This window comes from Hyaena hyaena, unplaced genomic scaffold (genome assembly GCF_003009895.1).
Source record: "Hyaena hyaena isolate Hyena2069 unplaced genomic scaffold, ASM300989v1 scaffold_1299, whole genome shotgun sequence".
Classification (NCBI taxonomy): Eukaryota; Metazoa; Chordata; class Mammalia; order Carnivora; family Hyaenidae; genus Hyaena; species Hyaena hyaena.
Window position 1 is genome coordinate 63,485 of NW_024081932.1, and position 14,528 is coordinate 78,012.

Sequence of the window (14,528 nt, forward strand, 5' to 3'; positions counted from 1 at the left end):
TGTCTGGCCCCTTTGGTTCGTCAAAGCAAGTAACATGGGTGAAGTCATAGTCAGGGGGTGAGGAAATAAACTCTTGAGGAGGATCGTCTGCAAAGTTACAAGGCCCAGGTACAAGGATGGTGAATATATGGGTTGTTATTGTACTATATCTTGGTGGACAGAAGGACCTGAAACTTTAACCTATTTTAAGTAAGAAAGAACTGGTGTCAGAAGAGAAGTCCATGATAAGTAGAGTTGTCCCACAAAATGCTAAATGCTCACTTAAATATGAATTTCATATCAACAATACTTTTTTCTCTATCAGTATGTCTCCTGCAATATTTAGTGCTTGGTTCAGGGTATACTGGTCTGCTTTGGATTCATACGATATTTTGGACCTGTATGTAAACTAAATAATTCATGACTTACCTGAAATTCAGATTCAACTCTATGTCATATTATTTTCCTCACCTAAATCTGGCAATTCTAAGGATTGAGCTGTCGAGGTATTGGTGCCTCCAAGAAGCTGGGGAGGGAGGACTCTTAGATAAAGTGAGCTTTGCAAACCTGTCCTGATTCTTGCCTCTGAAGATGGTCTCCTGCTTCCATACCTTTGTTCTTGCCTGTTTCCCACCAGGAGCATGGTTTTTGGCAGAGATGAAGTACAGCCATTGCCAGTATGGTGACCAGCTAGCAGCCTTTCCAATAAATAGGATATCTGAATGATTGGGTCGTGCCCATGTGGTTCCAGCTGTTCAATATTTTCATTTTTACTCTTGGTTATTGGCAGACGTGAAGCACCTGAGTGTGAGTTAATGTTTAGGCCCACTGAGAAAGCTGATAATTTGGTGCCAGACAAGGCATTAATCTTTTAATGTGTTCCAAAATACTTACTTAAAAGTTGATCTAACCATGGTAAAATGAAAGGGCAAAACGCATAACTCCCTCAGCAAATACTAAGCGAGATGGCTCCAGAAAGTGTTTCTTAGCAAGTGATTTTAAGTGTATTTATTTTTATCTATTAGTTTTTATTGCTAAATAGTAAACGGCAACAAACTTAGTGGTTTAAAACAATAGTTATTTATCATCTAACACTTGGATGGGTTCAGCCTGGCATGGCCAGGTTCTCAGTTCAGGTATCAGAAGCTGAAGTCTAGGGGTCTGCCAGGCAAGTTATTTGGAGAGTGGCAAAAAATCCACTTCCAGGTGCATTCTTGCTGGCAGAGTTCAATTCCTTGCAGTTATATGACTGAGGTCCCCATTTTCTTGCCAGCTGTCAGCAGAGGCCGCTCTCAGCTCTCGATACCACCTGTGTTCCTTGACATGTGGCCTCCTTCATTCTCAAGCCAGCAGTGGCACTTGTCATCTCTGACTTCGTCCTCTGCAACCAGCCAAAGAAAATTCTGTACTTCTTTTTAAGTTTTATTTATTTATTTTTGAGAGAGAGAGAGAAGAGAAAGAGAAAAAGAAAGACAGCGAGCGAGTGAGCAGGGGAGGGACAGAGGAGTGGGAGAGAATCCCAAGCAGGCTCTGGACTGTCAGTGTAGAGCCCAACACAGGACTGAGTCTCACAGACCATGAGATCATGACATAAGCAGAAATCAAGAGTCAGATGCCCAATCGACTGAGCCACCCAGGCACCCTGAGAATTCTGTACTTTGAAGGGGTTCATCTGATTAAATTGGGGCTCACCTCAGTGCTCTTCATCATCTTCACATCAACTCATTGCAAGATTGCTTTCCAGTAGTACCTGGAATAGTGTTTGAATTACTGGGAGAAGGTGAGTGTACACCAAGGGCCCAGAGTCTTAGAATTCTGCCTGCCACACTGACCATGCTTTCTGGGGGGCTTCACAACTTTCCCTCCATACCGGGAGTCTCCTATCCCATCCCAGATCCAACGGTTCTATTTAGCCATATGTTGCACTCTGAGAAATGATCACTTTTTTCTTCATTACTCTAATTTCCCAGGGAGGGGTTCCATGCCCCTTATAATTGATTTGACTAGCCTGTCCCACATACACCCCAGCTTTCCCATGCAGTGACTCTGTATGGCGTGCTGCAGTCATTTTCTTTTGTGAGCTTCTTTATTCCATTTTATATTTTACGTATTTTCAGTGGCAGGCACGAAAAAATAATAAATTTTTTTCTCAGTCTCTTCAACTTTCCTATAGCAAAGCAGTTTGAATCTAATGGGATCTAATGACTTTTTTTTCCAGTTACTTTCTAGAACATTTATTTTCTGGAACATATATTTTCCTACAATTGTGTGTCATTTCCATGTGTACTTTATATGTTAAAAATACCACCATAGGGGTGCGTGGGTGGCTCAGTTGGTTAAGCATCTGACTTCAGCTCAGATCATGATCTCATGGTTCGTGGGTTCGAGCCCCGCGTCGGGCCCTGTGCTGACAGCCAGCTCAGAGCCTGGAACCTCTTTCAGATTCTATGTCTCCCTCTCTCTCAGACCCTCCCCTGCTCACGCGCTCTCTCGCTCTTGCTCTCTCTCTCTCTCTCTCTCAGAAAGAGATAAAAAGCATTAAAAAAAATTTTTTAAAATACCACCATAGCATCAGCTGCCCACACAATCTTCTGCTGGAAGACGGCTTTGCTACCCTAATGCAGTTGCTTCTTGATGTCAGAAATTTATTCTATGTTGATTTCTTCTCTGATGATTAACAGCCAAGATTCATTTGCAGGCTTTTCAGTTTGTAGATGATCTATTTTTCCTCTGGACTCTGACTTTTAACAAACACCATTAATTGTTTCACATTCCATTTATTCCAGAAGATGGCGCTGCTGCTGCTTCTCCAGCCAAGGAGCTTAGTAAAATAGGAAGAAAGGCTCAGTAGGATATGTTAGCATTTCATAATAATACACCAAGCATCCATATTGACAAAAATATATTTGAAAAATGACATTTGAAAAGACCTAGTACATTTCTTTTCCTCCTCCTTTTAGGTTTAGTTCTATAGAAGAGATGATCACGACTCCTAGTCATTAAAAGAAATGTGTTGAGGTAGAAGGAGTAGTCTGTGTTGTCCTGTTATCACAATCAGGACTCAGTTGGTGACTGAACTGAATCGTTACTCTTTCTGAGAAGTCAACAGTGGCTTTGGATGTTAGATACAGACCCACAGAGGCCTTCTTAACTGGTTCTACTTTGAAAAGTGTTGTCACCGATGTTTTTACGTAAAGCCTAAAAAGTACATATAGCTATTAATAGAAATTTGAGCTCTTGTTCTTAGATGATTTACCTTTTAAACAGCTTTTCTTTCTCTTTTTTTTTTTTTTTTTACTACCTTAATATTGTGAAGTATTCCATAAATGTCAGAGATAGGATGCTCTTTTAGACCTGGAAACCTCACGTTAGAACTTAAAGTTCTGTATTCAGCTGTTTAGGCACTGAACATTTTACCAATGGGTCAAACCTGTTAAGTACTTTAATTTGAGGCATTAAAGAGGTAGGATACAGAAAAATAGGGACTAAAAGTTTTCACTAGTAATCTGAAATCAAGAAAAAAGGTTACTTTACCTAAATAAGAGGCTTGGAAACAAGTAAGTGGCATTGAATGCTTTGGGAAGGTAATGTATTTCCTTTAAAAATACATTAATTCAGTGAATTAGTTATTATCCTGGGGTTTTTTTTTAATGTTTTTTTTTATTTATTTCTAGGAGAGAGACAGAGAGAGAGACAGCGTGAGCAGGGGAGGGTCAGAGAGAGAGGGAGTCACAGACTGAAACAGGCTCCAGGCTCTGAGCTGGCAGTCAGCACAGAGCCCGACGCGGGGCTCGAACCCACGAACCGTGAGATCATGACCTAAGCGAAAGTCAGACGCTTAACCAACTAAGCCACCCAGGTGCCCCTATCCTGGTTTTTTTTTAATGGATGTAGATGTGCACATCCTAGCAGATCTTTTGAAGAGTTCACAAAATTTTTATCTATATCCATCTAATTTGACTGTATCTAATTAGCTGTCCTGATTTCGTTAGCACATAATCATTCACCTGTTGTTTCAACACGTGGTTATCAAGTGTCTTTATCATGGCCGCAACAGCTCTAGCTTCTACATAGTTAAGAATCACAGTTCTTGGGGCACCTAGGTGGCTCAGTCAGATGAGTGTCTGACTCTTGATTTCAGCTTAGGTCATGATCTCATGTTCCTGGGATGGAGCCCTTCACTGAGTGTGGAGCCTGCTTGACATTCTCTCTCTCACTCTCCTCCTCTCCCCTGTTCGTGTCATCTCTCTCTAAAATAGAAGAAAAACCCAAATCCTTGTTCTGATGGAGCTTACAGTCTAGTAGAGAGAGATAGGTATTGTGGGTTGAATTGTGCCCCCCCCCCCAAAAGGGGGGCATGTTGTAGTACTAACCCTTGGTATTTGTGCATATGACCTTATTTGGATATATGTTGTTAGTAGGTGTGATTAACTTAAAATGAGGTCTGGGGTGCTTGACTGTCTTAGAACATTCAGTTCTTTTTTTTTTTTAATATTTTTATTTATTTCTAGGAGAGAGAGAGAGAGCGTGAGCAGGGGAGGGTCAGAGAGAGAGGGAGACACAGACTCCGAAATAGGCTCCAGGCTCTGAGCTGGCAGTCAGCACAGAGCCCGACGCGGGGCTCGAACCCACGAACCGCGAGATCATGACCTGAGCAAAAGTCGGACGCTCAACCAACTAAGCCACCCAGGTGCCCCATGAACATTCAGTTCTTGATCTCAGGATTGTTGAGTTCAAGTCCCACTTTGGGTGTTGAGATTACTAAAATAACTAAATAAATAAGTAAATTAAAAAAAAAATTAAAATGTCCTTGTGGATTAGGGTGGTCCTTAATCCAGTAGCTGGCGTTCTATTTATGAGGGAGAAATTTGGACACAGACACTATCGGTGAGGAAAAATGCCATATTGCAACAGAGGCAGGGATTGGTGTGCTGCATCTATAAGCCACGATATGCCAAAAATTGCTGGCACGGAAGGATCCTTTGCTAGAGCCTTCAGTGGGAGTATGGTCTAAATGCATCTTGATTTCAAACTTACAGTCTCCAGAACTTTGAGAAGAAAAATATATTCTTCTCAAATATATATATTCATACTATGTTTATATATATATTTTGAGAGAGGGAGAGTGTGAGGGCTGGAGAGAGGGAGAGAGGGAGGGAGAAAGGGAAGGGGAGAGAGAGAGGGGGAGAGAGAGAGAGAGAGAGAGAGAGAGAGAGAGAGAGAGAGAGAATATGAATATCCCAAGCAGGCTCCATTCTCAGTACAGAGCCCAATGTGGGGCACTTCTTAGGGCCCTGGGATCATGACCTGAGAGCTGAAATCAAGAGTCAGATGCTTAACCGACTGAGTTACTCATGCACCCCAAGAAAACAAATTTCTGGGGGTGCCTGGATAGCTCAGTCGGTTAAGAATCCGACTTCGGCTCAGGTCATGATCTCACAGTTCATGGGTTCGAGCCCCATGTCGGGCTCTGTGCTGACAGCTAGCTCAGAGCCTGGAGCCTGTTTCAGATTCTATGTCTCCCCCTCTCTCTCACCCTCCCCTGCTCACGCTGCCTGCCTCTCTCTCTCTCAGAAGTAAATAAAACATTAAAAAAAAGAAAATAAATTTCTATTGTGATAAGCAACTCAGTTTGTGGTAACTTGTTATGGCAGTCCCATTAAACTAATATAACAAGTAATAAAATTTGAAGTAGCAAAGTATTTAGGAAAAGGTGGTTTAGAAAAACAGTGCTAGGAAGGGGGATAAGGAACATGATACAAGTTGCTCTTTTAAACGGGGTGGTTACAGAAAGCCCCATGGAGAAGGTGACAGTTGAACAAAGAATTAAAAGAGCTGTTGGAGATAGTCCTGCAAATATCTGGAATGGTCCAGGCAAAGAAAACAGCAAGTGCAAAGGTCCCGAGACAGAAGAGTATCTGCCATATGGTTTAGTTTCCTAGGGCTGCTGTACTAAGTTATCACAAACTAAGTGCCTTAAAACAACAGAAATGTATTCTCTCACAATACTGAAAGTCACCAGTCAAATCAAGCTGTGTACAGGGCCATACTCCCTCCAAAGTTTCAGGATGAGAATCCTTCCTTGCTGTGCCATTTCTGATGGCTCAACATGTTCCTTGCTTGTGGTTGCATCACTTTAATCTTTGCCTTCATCTCCACATAATGTTCTCCTCCGTGACTCTGGCTTGGCATTCTCTTTTTGAGGATAACCGTTCACCGCAGTACATGTGTGCTTGGACGACAGGAAGGAGACCTATGTGGCTAGAACAGAAACATGGGAAGCAAGAGAAGGCAGAATGCTGTCAGAAAAGAACCCGGGTGAGGGTTGAGAGGGATCATGTAAGGCATCGGAGGTCACTGTCCTGGCTCTACCTGTCACTCTGAGTTAGATGGGGACGTACCGGTTATTGAGTAGTAACAGATGGCTTGGTAAGTTTGAGTTTACCGGCATTTTCTCCATGTTTTGAGTGTTGAGTTGTGTGCTTTGGTGGTTAAGTCTTCCAGAATGAAAAATTGTAATGCTTTTCACTGGTTGCTGAGGAAAAGCTAAAAACAGGAAGAATTTTCCTAAGTCAAATACCACTTTAGTACTAGTACCATTGACCCGCATTTCCATGAGCCTTTCGTATCCCAGTTAAAAGGGGGAAATTACGCCCCTGGAATGTGCAGACAAGTTTCTCCTAACTGTTCTGTGCCTTTGAAGGCAGAAGTCTTTTAGCTCAAAAAGTCCAGGTCATAATGCCAGGTTGCTGCTTTCAGCCAGCCTGTACTGGGCAGCCTTCTTTGTGGTCTGCAGTTTCTGCTTGTGCCTAGGGGAGAAGTGCTCACAGTCAGCCCTCAGTGCCAAGAATAGGCCAGTTGTTGTCCATATCGACTCTACATTTTACTGCCTATGACCTTGTGTGCAAGCTGGAATTTTCAACATGGCGTTATGGTTTTTTCATGCCTGTCTTTGGTAAAACATAATAAAGTAAAATACAGTATCAGTTGCAGCTACTACTTAAAAAAAATCAAGTCTCTGCCACCGCCAGTGCCCTCTTAAGATCTATTCTCAACCCACAAGCCGGAATGATTTTTTTAAGATGAAGTCAGTTTAGGTTACTTCTCCGTTCCAACCCTCTAATAGCTCTGTGTCTCACTCAGTGTCAAAATCAAAGTCCTTACAATGGACTTCAAGGCCCTAAGGGATCCAGCCCCTGTCACTCCTCTAACTGCATGTCCTACCACTCGCCCCCTCACTCACTGCTACTGTTACAGGGTCCCCCTGCCTGTCCCTGGATCTTGCAAAGCCTCCTCCTGCTCCAGGCCCACACACTCCCTAGGCTCTTACCCAGCACCTGGTACAGTGCCTGGTACATATGGAGTATTTAATAAATATTGCTTTAATGAATATGATGTGCCTGACATATTGCGATACGCTCTTCATACATTATCTCGTTATCCTCACAAAGAAAATCTCTTGGTATTATCCACATTTGACACATTAGAAAACTGTAGCTTTTAAAGAGGTGAAGTAAATTGCACAAAATTAGAAAAAGTAAGTGGCACAGGTGGTACTAAAGTCTGGGTGCTGTGTCTCCTGAGCCTGGGCTGTTCCAAGTCTCCATTTTATGGAACGTATCATAGGCACAGAAAGTTTGCTTAATGTTTGCAAAGGCACAATAATAGAATGCAGTACAGCTGGGCTTCATAAAAAAAAAAAGATCCTGCTTTGAATTCTTTTGGGCATATACCCAGTCATTGCTGATCATTTTGAAAGTCTTAAAACTGTTTGAAAAAAATATTAGTGGGATTTCATAACTCCTTTTTTTTTTTTTTGTCCCTGGTTTTAGAATTCATTTAAAAATTTTTCATGTCTGTGGTGCTTACTACACTCTTTAAGTTCTAGTGGCCAAGGGGCGCCTGGGTGGCTCAGTCAGTTAAGTGTTCGACTTCGGTTCGGGTCATGATCTCACGGTTGGTGGGGTCGAGCCCCACGTTGGGCTCTATGTTGACTGGCTCAGCGCCTGGAGCATGCTTCAGATCTCCCTCTCTCTCTGACCCTCCCCTGTTCACGCTCTCTCTCTCTCTCTCTCTGAAATAAGTAAAACATAAAAAAAAAAAAAAAAAAAAAGTTCTAGCGGCCAAGTAATGCACGCATCCAGATCATCTAAAATGTCAGCTCTTCTACAACATCAGACAAATCTAATTGTTCATCGTTTATTTTCAAGGAAAAAGGAGTCACCCCAAATTTATTTTGCATTTATTGATTTGCCTGCTGAGTTACTTAGTGATAAATGCAATGAGAGAATCTGGTGATAACTGGCATTTGTCTTTATGGCAAAATCTAGATTTGCTGTTCCTGATTCTGATATTAAAACCTCAGTAATCTGAGCTTTCATGGAATTTGTTAGTATCTACCCCTCTTTTTCTTGCCTTGGGAAATTTAAGACCAATATTTTTAAAATTAATTTTTTTTTTACCTCACACATATATCTAGTATGATTGCTACTGTAATAATATTTCAAACCTCTGTTATATCACAGAAGTGTCATTTCTTTTTTGTTTTGGGAATAATTAAGATCTAGTCTCTTAGCAGGTTTGATTATAGTGTAATATTGTCTGTATTCAGTATACTGTGCATTAGACCTCCAAGACTTACTTGTCTACTAATTGAAAGTTTGTACCCTTAAACAACATCTCTCCTATTCCCTCATGCCCCAGCTCCTGGTAATGACCATTTTACTCTCTGTGTTTATGATTTAAAGCCTTTATAGTTTCCACTTCTAAGTGATAACTTAAAGTATTTGTCTTTCTTTGTGTGGTTTATCTCTCTTAGGATAAAATCCTCAAGCTCTGTTTGTATTGTTGAAAATGCCAGGATTTCCTTTTTTTCATGGCTCAATAGTACTTGTGTTTGTGTATGTGTGTATGTCTCACCTTTTCTTAATCTTTTAATCCATTGATCACCATTTAGGTTGTTTCCATATCTTGACTCTTAGGAATAATGCTGCTATAAACATGGAAACACAGATACCTTTTCAGATATACTGTTTTCATTTCTTTTGCATACATACTTGGAAATGGGATTGCTGGATCATAGTGTTGTTCTTTTTTAAATATTGTTAGGCATCTTCATATAGTTTTCCATAATAGCTCTATCAGTTTACACTGCTAGCAACAGTATACAAGCATTCTCTTTTCTATGTTCCCTTGGTCTCCACTCCACTTGTTATCTTTCATCTTTTTGATAGTAGCTATTCTAACAACTTTGTAGTAATAGCTCACTGTGGTTTTGACTTGCATTTCCCTGATGATTAGTGATATTGGGCATCTTTTCATGTGTCTCTTGGCCATTTGAGAAATGTCTGATTAGGTTCTTTGCCTAAATAAATTTTTGACTGGGTTACTCGATTTTCCACTATTGAGATGTAGGAGTTTATTATTTCTTTTGGATATTAACCACTTATTAGATTCATGATTTGAAAATGTTTTCTCTCATCCTATAGGTTGTCTTTTCACTGTCATTTGTTTCCTTTGCTGGGTAGAAGTTTCTAATGCCTCAAGTAAAGGATTAAATGGTACCGGGGAATGTGGGCATCTTTGTCTTATTCATTATCGCATTGATGCTTTTGGTGTTTATTAGGTAAAATGTTGACTTTGGGGCTTGCACATGTGTGTGTAATAACACTTGGAAAAATAATCATTGAGCTTTTATTTTAATCAGAAATGGATGCCGAAGATTGAGTATCATTTTAGCATCTCTGAGGTTTATCCCATGATCTTTCTCCTGAGCTTTATTAATACAGTGAGCCATTGTAATAAGTTGCTGAATATGAAACCATTCTTAGACTTTCTGACAAAACCTCAGTTGCCCATGATATACTGTTGTTGTGATGCCTTAATGCATTCTGCTTGCTGATATTTTTGGGGGGATTTTTGCTTTGAAAGTCATAAGTGAGATGGGTCGGTATGTTTACTGTCCAGTTTTTATCAAGTTTTTGTATCAGTGTTCTATTTACTTCATAAAAACACTCCATAAATGTGCCTTCTTTTCCTATACTCTGCAACCATTAAGAGGCACTGATTCTATTTGGCCTTTGCTGCATTGGCTTTGTTCTTTATACCAGGGCTTGGTGTTTTTGGAGCGGGTATTTCATAACCTTCTCTGTTTCTTCTACATTTGTTGATCTATTCATACTTTTTCTTTCTATGAAAATCAATTTTGCCAAATTATGTTTCTTAGAAAATTAGCAGTTTAACCTATTTTTCAGATAGATTGGCAAAGACTGTTATCATGATTTTTCTCTTAGAATCCTGTCAAGAAACCACTGGCATATTTAACCTGAGTATTCTGAAGAAAGTTAAACAAAAGAACAAAGAAGTGGGCAAGTTTTAAGGAACTCAAAGAGGAATACAGGTTTTGGGGCTTTTAACAATAAGGAGCTCTAGGCAATACAGGGAAGGGGCAAAGGGAAAGAACAATTCCAGAGAGTGGTTTTATAGTGAAGACCCAGCCGGAAATGTAGCCTTTGGGAAGGAATGCAGATACTCCACAGTAGCTTCCTGGGAGGGTTCTTGGGGTCAGTAAATAACCCAATCTCATTTCCTTGGCCATTATCTGATTTTCCATTTGGCCAAACCGAAATGAAAAGCAGAGGGCAAGGAAGCTTGCAGATTTGAGACAGACATCTCTTGGCCCAGGGCAGAGAAAACAAAGTAGAGAGGGCAGATGGGAGAAATGTAGTACAATTTTAAAAGTGTAGTCCTTCCCCGAGTGATTGTGTGTCCTAAGCCATTTCTTACTTTATATATATTGAACTTTCTTTTCTTGATTAGGTTGGCTAGTGGTTGATCTGTTTTATAGATTTTTTTAAAGCTTATTTATTCTACTTTCTCTTTTCAATCTCATCAAATGTTCTTCATCTTCATTATTTTCTTTATATTTTCTTTTCATTTACTTTTTGTTTGTTTTTTTTTGGCCTTACCAGTTGGATGTTTAATTTTTATTCATTTTCTCCTGTTTTCATCCATACATAAGGCTAACTTTTCTGTGCACTGTGTCCCAAGACTACCATTTCTTTTTTTTTTTTTAATGTTTTATTTATTTCTAGGAGAAAGAGAGAGAGAGAGAGACAGCGTGAGCAGGGGAGGGTCAGAGAGAGAGGGAATCACAGACTCTGAAAAAGGCTCAAGGCTCTGAGCTGGCAGTCAGCACAGAGCCCGACGCGGGGCCCGAACCCACGAACTGAGAGATCATGACCTAAGCGAAAGTCGGACGCTTAAGCGACTAAGCCACCCAGGCGCCCCCCAAGACTACCATTTCTATTCTTGTGTCTAGACGAAAACTTGACTTTGGACTTGCCAGGTTCATAATTTTACAACTGTAAATGATGGAAATCCTATATAAGCCTATTATGCAACACTAAAAATCTGCAATCCTTGGCTGTGTATCAACAGATACCCTATTATGAGATGAATACAAAGCAAACAGCTGTCCTACAGTTATGAGAATCAGTGCTTGTGGGTTGTGATACTATTATCAGTGACATCATCATAGATGGAGTGAAAAGGTGATTTGGCTCAAATGATCTTGGTGAAAGTAACAACAAAGTGTTGAGGAAGCTGCATTAGATGCCTCAGCCTTCAGTCCAGTGAATGAAAGATCCTGATATTAATGTATGGCAATATCAACTGCTTCCCAAAATGTGATAATAGAAAAAGAAATGCTGTATTTCTTAATATATGATTTTATAAAACAGGTGATTTTCACTATCCTTATGCATTACCATATTAATAAGTTAAATATCGAAATGGGGCATTTGAATATATCAACTCATTTCCTAAGAAGAAGTTTTGGGGGCGCCTGGGTGGCTTAGTCGGTTAAGCGTCCGACTTTCGCTTAGGTCATGATCTCGCGGTTCGTGGGTTCGGGCCCCGCGTCGGGCTCTGTGCTGACTGCCAGCTCAGAGCCTGGAGCCTATTTCAGAGTCTGTATCTCCCTCTCTCTCTGACCCTCCCCTGCTCACGCTGTCTCTCTCTCTCTCTCTCTCTCTCCTAGAAATAAATAATATTAAAAAAAAAAAGAAGTTTTGTATATATTAAAATTGTAAGAGATTTTTTTTTTTTTTTTTTTTGCATGAGGATGAGTACCTTCAAATTGGGAAGAGAAGATGAAGCCCTTAATTTAAGATTCCCTTAAGAACATGAATTTAAGTATGATTTCTGTCTCTTTGAAAATTGTTTTCTTTGGACAAGTTATTTAACTTCCTAAACCATGATGACCTCACTGATAAGTTAGGCATATGGATCATTTCTGTTCTATAAGGATATTATTAGAATTAGTAGTTTTACCTATAAAGTAGTTACTTGTGTCACACTGTATGACACATAGATGTTAATTCAGATAATAATTAGAGGTTAATTAATATATGAGTATTATTGTGTATGTGTTTCTCTTAGCCTTTTTCCTACTGAGATTTCATGAATCATGGGACCAAGTCTTACTCTGTCTTAATCTCCAAACACAGTGCAGAGCACAGAGAAGTTGATCTATAAATATTTTTTTGAAGGATCATTTTTTTTTACCCTATGATGGTAAAGCACAGTGTATGACAGAAATCTGGGGAAGGGAGGAGGAAGTACAATAAGAGTTGATGCTGAAATGAAGATGGATATGGAAACTGTGCAATTTGAGGGCACTTTATGGAGGCAGCATGATGTCATGCAAAGACCAAATGCTTTGGAATTAGACCTGCATTTATTTTGATTTGCTTCAATTGAGAGTTACAGATCCCAGGGGAAGTTATTTGACAACTCTGAGCTTCTGTTTTCACATCTATTATAAGATATAAAAGTAATGAAAATGGCTAGTGAGTAGCATCTTTCTGAGTATTAATTGAGATGTCTGTAGTACTAATAGTATTATATGGCATATAGTCACCATCTAAGAAGTGTTTATTGAAAGAACACCCTTTTGAACTTAAATAAAATGTAGATCTCAGTTTTATTTAAACTAACTTGACAAAGAAATTGTTCTCTGACAGCAAGCTAAGAAAAGTCCTGGAGTCCTTTTTCATGAAATTCATGGTGTAATTTTTATTCTATTTTCTATGCTTATCCTCTGATCTACAAGGTGACATACAATTTTGATAGAGAAGAGTTTAATTTTTCATCATTCTAATGCTCTAAAGAAGAGAGAATATAAAATCTAACGGACTTTTTATGAGTTTCTTTGGAAAGAGCACAAAACTAATATTCTTGCTCTTAAATCCAGTACATGGGAGCCTGTGATCCATAATGCCAGAAAATGATGCTGTTAGGCTGTAGCCCACGATACATTGTGCTTAGAGTTGCTTGGGATTCACCATGCACATTTGCTCAGCCATCCAGATGACCGAACATATTTTCCTCATTCATTCCATTTGGTCCCTGAGACATTTTAGTTTTCAACCTATATTCAAAATATAAATGGCTGCCAGTATAGACTTGCTAAATAAGTATTTTCCCCAAACTCTGATAGTACCCTTTGGGAAAAAATAGCTTTATTACCCTTTAAATGTGGTGGAGGCTCCCCCATCAAAGGATGATAACAAAGCATGGTGTTAACAGTCTGAGCAATCTTTTGTCATCTGTGAGGCCAGGATGCTGAGAAACAGCTGCCAGAATGAACTACTTTGTTATAATGGCATCACTGGTCTGTTACAAAGCAAGCACTCAACAATTACGCCCATCTCCTGGGTGTGTCAAAAAAAAGCATGTTTCAGGAGTAGAGTCTCAGATGCCCTCAATATTCTTTTTCTACTTCTAGACATTGTTCCCACTGATGAATGAAAAGCTGCCTTTGTGCTCCGTAATTAGTGTCTGAAAAGTTATTTCTGACTGTTGAATCCACTTTCTAATATTGATTATCCTAAAGGGATATAACGAGTTCATAAAATGGTTCTTTACTAAGCTATAAGAAGTTTAAGAAATGGGGAAGCAAATTTCAGACTTGAGAAAAGAATAGAGGGAACGTTAAGATGGCTGCTGTATAAAGGCTCCTAGAAACTTCTGTAACTACTGAGAAAGCAATATTTGCTTGTTGAGTGGAAAAATGAATCTTCATATTTTGCAGTACTAATAGGAGAAAAGAATAAACAAATGAACAAGTGAAAAATGAAAAATTAAGTGGTAACTCATGCGAAATTTCAATGTGCAATATCAAGAAAACAAAATATATTTGTGAACTTCATGGGAATATAATTTAATACTGTAATATTAAAAGTTTCATAAGTTAATAAAAACTTAATACCATTCATTTGTGAACAACTCAGGGAAATCAATATAAAATGTTTCTAGTCATAGCTGTATATGTTATTAAAATTTTTTGTTTCTCAACTCATGTCTAATGGGAAATATACAGGAAAGCCTGGTAAAAATAATGCATATGCACATACCTATGTATATCAGATCAAACTATGACCTTTAAAATCAAGTATGAGAATTTCATATAATTAGATATTGGGTGATCTATAAGATCATAGTAATCAGGGCGCCTGGGTGGCTTAGTCGGTTAAGCGTCCGACTTT